Source organism: Teleopsis dalmanni, chromosome X (genome assembly GCF_002237135.1).
Source record: "Teleopsis dalmanni isolate 2A chromosome X, ASM223713v2, whole genome shotgun sequence".
Classification (NCBI taxonomy): Eukaryota; Metazoa; Arthropoda; class Insecta; order Diptera; family Diopsidae; genus Teleopsis; species Teleopsis dalmanni.
Window position 1 is genome coordinate 101,085,996 of NC_051848.1, and position 8,036 is coordinate 101,094,031.

The following is an 8,036-nucleotide window of genomic DNA, read 5'->3' on the forward strand; positions in this document are numbered from 1 at the left end:
TCCCAAAGAAATTGAGCAATTCCATTTAAGATTACTTTTGTTGCATGTAAAAGGGCCAAAATCATATGAAGATGTGCGTACATTCAATGGAATTGTTTATAGGACATTTATCGAAGCATGTCATGCTAGGGAAATTGCGTCCAATTATAACGAGTGGAGAGTTTCTCTCAATGAAGCTAAGACATTTAACTCAGGAAAACAAATGCGTAATTTGTTTGCGATTAATTGTGCCTTCAATATTCCAGCAAATGCATTAGCGCTTTGGGTGGAATTTAGAGATAATTTAAGCGAAGATTTCGTTAGAGATGGTTGTAGTGTAGATGTTTCTTTTAATAGAGTATTATTGAAAATCGAGTATATTTTGTTAACACATAATGTTACATGTACGTCACTTGGTTTGCCTACACCTACAATAATGCCAGAATTTGCTGATCTCGATATTTTTGATCCTTTCGTAGAAGAATGTTTATTTAATGAGCTTTATGATTGCGCAAATAATGAACAGCGTGATACTATTGATAAAGTTATTCGTGAAGTTCAGTATCACGATACAGGATCAAATGTGTTTTGTTTGACAGCCCATGCAGGTTGTGGGAAAACATTCACACAAACGGCTATAATTCGTAAATTAAATTCCCTTAATCTTCGCTGTATTTCGTGTGCATTTAGTGGTATTGCTTCCACTTTATTGATTGGTGGAAAGACACTCCATAATGTTTTTAAACTGCCTATAAATCTGATGGAAAATACAGTTCCGAATATAAAAAAAGTAGTAGTTATGCCAGATTTATTAATTCGGCGGCATTATTTATAATAGCAGTAATGATTGCAAATTGTATTACGAGTTGGGCAGAATTCCCGTTTTTCAATCATATAACGTTAACTCAAAATATGAGAGCACTCCCCGAAGAGTTGGAATTCGTTCAATTTCTAAAGAGAATTGGCAATGGTGAAGATTTAGTAGAAATTCCAGCAAATTTGATAGGTGTTGAATCTAACACAGTACATGATATTTTTGGAGATATTAATGAAACCATTTTATCAGATAGAATGTTGAAGTCAGTTGTGTTAGCTCCAACTAATGAAGATTGTGGACTTATCAATAACGATGTATTGAATCGCATCGCTGGTGAAGAAAAGGTTTACTACAGTTTTGACAGAATTATTTGCGAGGATAACAGTGAGGTATGCAACTATCCAGTAGAATTTTTGAATACTTTGATTGTAAGTGGTTTGCCACCACATAAGTTGGAGCTCAAGATTAATGCGATAGTTTTGTTAATTCGAAATTTAAATACGAAGCAAGCATTAGTGAATAGGACGAGAATGCGAGTCAAAGCAATGCATAATAACACAATAGATTGTGAAGTACTCACTGGAGTTGCTCGCGGAAAACGTGGTTTGATTCCACGCATACACTTGACGTATTCAGGGACTGCACTGCCATTTAATTTTCAAAGAACACAGTTTCCACAGTCATCAGCGCATTTGCTATGACAATTAACAAATCCCAAGGACAGACATTTGATAGAGTTGGAATATTGTTGAGGAGACTTGTTTTTTCGCATGGTCAACTTTACGTTGCAGCCAGTTGAGTTAGATCATTTGACGGACTTAAATTTTATGTCAGTAATGAAGGTGGACAAGGTCATTTGGCTAATGATGAAAGGGTTTTTACAAAAAATATTGTTTACACTGAAGTTTTGAGAACTTCGTGATATAAAATATAGAATTATTATTATGCATTATTATCATTTTAGATTTCATTCAGTTTGAATGTTTTTCAATATTTAATTTTTTTCATTCGTTCATTTGCCAATTTCATTTCTTTGTTTCTTGCCTTCACTGCATACCGCGATTTGATTTCGTGATGGCAGAGTATAGGAATTTGTTTGATAATTAACACGGGAGCGAGATGTTGAGCAAAGTCGCATTGTCGAAATTATGGATTCAATAAAGAATAAACGCGATCAATTGAAAATCGAAGGATTTTTTTTGTTTTTTTTTTTTTAATTATTTTATTATTTAAGGTATTAAAGAAAATTGAAGGATGAACGCAATAAATTGCGTCAGAATTTCGAATTTCTTTAGAAGAAGGTGCTGTTCTACAAAATTGCTGATTCCTATACTGATAACTTTCCGATATCACCTGAAGAACAAATGTACGGAGCAGATGTTAAGATAATTTATTTGTTGAAAAGATTTCAAAATGGAGCATCAGTTCGAAACTTTATCGGTATTTCATTCAAACAATTCATCATATTTCATATTTTATACTAATTATTTTCTTTTTTCGCAGGTGCATATGTGGTCACATATGACGACAAATTTAAATATAATTACGCTAACATAAAAGTTTGTTACCCCGTTTTAACTGTGTTGCCGTTGACATATATGGATAAAATTTATACCGTTGGAAAGGTGAAGACGTGCAGAAGAGCACAACGTTATTTTTTCGCATGTACGTTAACGGAAACACAGGTAAAAATGCGTTGGCGTAAATTTAGCGACTACAACAACAAAATACATGTGTTTTTCAAAGTTTTTTTTTGTGACGAATTGTTAATTGTTTACGGTGGATTTGTGTGTGCGATTTTTTTCCACTTTTGGAAAAAAGTGGACTTTGTGTGTTTGGACTTTGTGTGTTTGGACTTTGTGGATTCTGTTACAATCAGATTTTTAAAGCTCATTAAATTTCAAATATTGTTTGTGAATAAAAAAAACGCATTGAAGTGGAAATATCCTTTGATATCAATCGTTTTATTTGCATTGTGTGATAGTTAAATTTTAATTGTGATAAATTTTAATTTTGATAAATTTTAATTGTGATATATTTTAATTGTGAAATGTGGATAGTTAAGGTTAATGAGTTTGAAATTTTTAGATTTATTTCAAGTGTATTGTGTGATAGTTAAATTTTAATTGTGATGAATTTTAATTGTGAATTGTGTGATAGTTAAGGTTAATTAATTGGTTGAATCGACATTAACAACACTTCAATTCGAGAGATATTCATTTTGTACAATGAAAGAACATTATGATAGAGTATGCAATGCACAAAAAGAGATTTGTATGGCAATTATCGTGAATCGTGATACAGATATACGAAGATATAATATTTACGACTATAGATGGTGAACCACCATTTGAGAGAAATATGATATCTCTTTTAAAAACAAATGGTGTAGTTAAGAATGTATTAGTATTAGATTCTGCTTTGGAACCATTGGCATATCCTTTACTATTCCCAAATGGAGATTTTGGTTGGCACGTTAATATATCGCATAACGTGCAACATAATTCTAATGGTAGGCAGATTCGAAATAAAGTTACAATGTTACAATTTGCATGCTTCAGATTTGCAATAAGGGATCAATTTAGCTTTTTGCATAAATCGCAAAAACTATTTTTGCAATACATTGTTGATATGTATGTGAGAATAGAAGTATGTCGACTACATTTTATAAGACAGAATCAAGTAAATTTGAGGGCAGATGTGTATAACAATATTAGTGATTATTTGCAAACGAATCAAGTAGGAGATGGTAGCTTAGGTCGTAAAGTGATTTTGCCTTCATCCTTCACTGGGTCTCCGAGAAACATGTATCAAAATTACTTAGATGCAATGTCAATTGTTCAGTACTTCGGCAAGCCATCGCTTTTTGTTACAATGACTTGCAATCAGAATTGGGCGGAAATTGTATATAATATTGATCCTAATGAATCATCTCATTTCAGGCCTGAAATAGTTGTGCGTGTATTTAAATCGAAGTTAAAAGAACTCATTTCTGACATTTGGAATAAATATATTTTTGGCAAAGTTGAGGCTCTTATATATATGTACAATCGAATTTCAAAAAAGAGGTTTGCCTCATGCTCACATTTTGATAACTTTATGTGAAAATGACAAAATTGTCGGGCCGGCTGATATTGATAAAATAGTTTGTGCAGAGATACCGGATAAAAATTTGCAGCCAAAATTACATGAATTTGTTGTCAAACAACACCATGCGGTGTTTTGAATCCAAGCTCTGTATGTATGCAAGATGGAAAATATTCAAAACAATTTCCAAAGGATTTTGTACAATTAACGAAAGAATCAGTTAATGGTTATCCGTTGTATAGACGGCGCGATAATAATGTTTCCGTTGATGTTAGAGGAAAGTCTTTAGATAATCGTTATGTCGTTCCATACAACCCGTATTTGTTTGCAAAATATAATTGTCACATTAATGTCGAGGTGTGCACTTCCGTCAAAAGTATTAAGTACATATATAAATATGTATATAAGGGTTTTGATAGTGCAACTGTTTTAATTCAAAGTGAAAGCACAAACGAAAATGACTAACAAGTATAAGTTGAAGTAGATGACGTTAGAAATTTTTTGAATGGTCGATATGTGGGATCAACTGAGGCTATGTGGCGAATATATGAATTTCCTATGCATTTTCAGTCTCATATTATAATTCGTCTTGACATTCATTTGCCACAAAGACAAAATATTATATTTCGCGAAGGCCAAGAAAGACAAGCAGTAGAAAATCCTAAGCTTACGAAGCTATTAGCTTTCTTTCAATTGAATCAAAGTGATTCATCTGCTAATCAATATACGTATATGGAAATTTCATTGCATTATGTTTGGATTGATAGTAGAAAATCTTGGCAAAAAAGACAACGAGGAGGAGATAAAATTATTACTCGGTGTCTATATGGTGTCTCCCAAAGAAATTGAGCAATTCCATTTAAGATTACTTTTGTTGCATGTAAAAGGGCCAAAATCATATGAAGATGTGCGTACATTCAATGGAATTGTTTATAGGACATTTATCGAAGCATGTCATGCTAGGGAAATTGCGTCCAATTATAACGAGTGGAGAGTTTCTCTCAATGAAGCTAAGACATTTAACTCAGGAAAACAAATGCGTAATTTGTTTGCGATTAATTGTGCCTTCAATATTCCAGCAAATACATTAGCGCTTTGGGTGGAATTTAGAGATCATTTAAGCGAAGATTTCGTTAGAGATGGTTGTAGTGTAGATGTTTCTTTTAATAGAGTATTATTGGAAATCGAGGATATTTTGTTAACACATAATGTTACATGTACGTCACTTGGTTTGCCTACACCTACAATAATGCCAGAATTTGCTGATCTCGATATTTTTGATCCTTTTGTAGAAGAATGTTTATTTAATGAGCTTTATAATTGCGCAAATAATGAACAGCGTGATACTATTGATAAAGTTATTCGTGAAGTTCAGTATCACGATACAGGATCAAATGTGTTTTGTTTGACATCCCATGCAGGTTGTGGGAAAACATTCACACAAACGGCTATAATTCGTAAATTAAATTCCCTTAATCTTCGCTGTATTTCGTGTGCATTTAGTGGTATTGCTTCCACTTTATTGATTGGTGGAAAGACACTCCATAATGTTTTTAAACTGCCTATAAATCTGATGGAAAATACAGTTCCGAAAATAAAAAAAGTAGTAGTTATGCCAGATTTATTAATTCGGCGGCATTATTTATAATAGCAGTAATGATTGCAAATTGTATTACGAGTTGGGCAGAATTCCCGTTTTTCAATCATATAACGTTAACTCAAAATATGAGAGCACTCCCCGAAGAGTTGGAATTCGTTCAATTTCTAAAGAGAATTGACAATGGTGAAGATTTAGTAGAAATTCCAGCAAATTTGATAGGTGTTGAATCTAACACAGTACATGATATTTTTGGAGATATTAATGAAACCATTTTATCAGATAGAATGTTGAAGTCAGTTGTGTTAGCTCCAACTAATGAAGATTGTGGACTTATCAATAACGATGTATTGAATCGCATCGCTGGTGAAAAAAAGGTTTACTACAGTTTTGACAGAATTATTTGCGAGGATAACAGTGAGGTGTGCAACTATCCAGTAGAATTTTTGAATACTTTGATTGTAAGTGGTTTGCCACCACATAAGTTGGAGCTCAAGATTAATGCGATAGTTTTGTTAATTCGAAATTTAAATACGAAGCAAGCATTAGTGAATGGGACGAGAATGCGAGTCAAAGCAATGTATAATAACACAATAGATTGTGAAGTACTCACTGGAGTTGCTCGCGGAAAACGTGTTTTGATTCCACGCATACACTTGACGTATTCAGGGACTGCACTGCCATTTAATTTTCAAAGAACACAGTTTCCACAGTCATCAGCGCATTTGCTATGACAATTAACAAATCCCAAGGACAGACATTTAATAGAGTTGGAATATTGTTGAGGAGACTTTTTTTTCGCATGGTCAACTTTACGTTGCAGCCAGTTGAGTTAGATTATTTGACGGACTTAAATTTTATGTCAGTAATGAAGGTGGACAAGGTCATTTGGCTAATGATGAAAGGGTTTTTACAAAAAATATTGTTTACACTGAAGTTTTGAGAACTTCGTGATATAAAATATAGAATTATTATTATGCATTATTATCATTTTAGATTTCATTCAGTTTGAATGTTTTTCAATATTTAATTTTTTTCATTCGTTCATTTGCCAATTTCATTTCTTTGTTTCTTGCCTTCACTGCATACCGCGATTTGATTTCGTGATGGCAGAGTATAGGAATTTGTTTGATAATTAACACGGGAGCGAGATGTTGTACAAAGTCGCATTGTCGAAATTATGCAATAAATTGACGCAATAAATTGCGTCAGAATTTCGAATTTCTTTAGAAAAAGGTGCTGTTCTACAAAATTGCTGATTCCTATACTGATAACTTTCCGATATCACCTGAAGAACAAATGTACGGAGCAGATGTTAAGATAATTTATTTGTTGAAAAGATTTCAAAATGGAGCATCAGTTCGAAACTTTATCGGTATTTCATTCAAACAATTCATCATATTTCATATTTTATACTAATTATTTTCTTTTTTCGCAGGTGCATATGTGGTCACATATGACGACAAATTTAAATTAAACGATTTGATTGGATTGCTAATACAAGGAAGAATTAAGCCAAAACCAGAAACACAACAAATAATTTTGCACGAGATGAAATTATAAATTTTAATTTATTTTTTAAATTGTTTTCTACAACTTTCTTTAGATTTTGTTCATATTTTAATCAAATTCATCAATAAAATTTATTTACTATTAAAATAAATAAATTGTATTTTCTATTGGTCGAATTTCGACCACTGGCGACCCTAGTATATTTAAATTCATGACATTGGCATATTTAAATGCACGACATAACAAATATACCGTTAAGCCAACGGACAACGGACGTCAAATGACATCCATATAACTTGGGAAAAAAAACCCGAACGGCAGAAATTCACCAAATGTTAAATTTCAAAATTTATTTTTATTACCTTTCTTATTACCTTTTTATTACCTATTATTACCTATTGAATTTGGCAGATACAATAACATACATTTAAGCAGGAAAAAAATATTTATCCTTTAATCATTTTTTTTATTATGAAAGGCAGAACAGAGAAATAATTCATTAAATTAGATTAATTTAATTGAATTAATTGTTTTTATTCAAAGACAAATTGTATGCTATCAAATTGTTTAAAAGGAATTTTCTAAAAAAAAAAAAAAAAATATATATATATAGTCAGATAAGAGATATTTGTTGAAGCTTAGATTGTAAAGTAAAGTATTGAATTTAGTTAAGTCAACTGAGTTCTTTTTTGTTATTATCTTAATAAATTAGATATAAGTTCGTTTCCCATTAATTAAGAAAAAAGAAAAAACCAACTTTAATCAGAAAGTTATACACTGAGTACGCCCCAGCCTAGAAATAGGCCGCCAAAGTTCTCGATAGTCATCGAAGATAGTCGAAATATCGGAAGAATTATTTTTAATAGAGTATAAATGATTTTTAAATATAAATAATAAATTAGTGTCTTTTTTATTTCTATTTAAATTTGACCAATTAGCCCGATAACAAATTATTATAATAATAATTTTCGGTTACAAATAAAAGTATTTAATATTGAATACACCTAATAATTTATTGGTTAATAAATGTGCATTGAAATTTAA

General features: G+C 31.6%; 1 protein-coding gene across 1 annotated transcript in view; it reads left to right on the forward strand.

The window, feature by feature from the left end:
- The window catches only part of LOC119688848, an 11,825-nt gene that overhangs the window by 2,552 nt on the left and 1,237 nt on the right, over positions 1-8,036 (forward strand). The window lies entirely within an intron of this gene.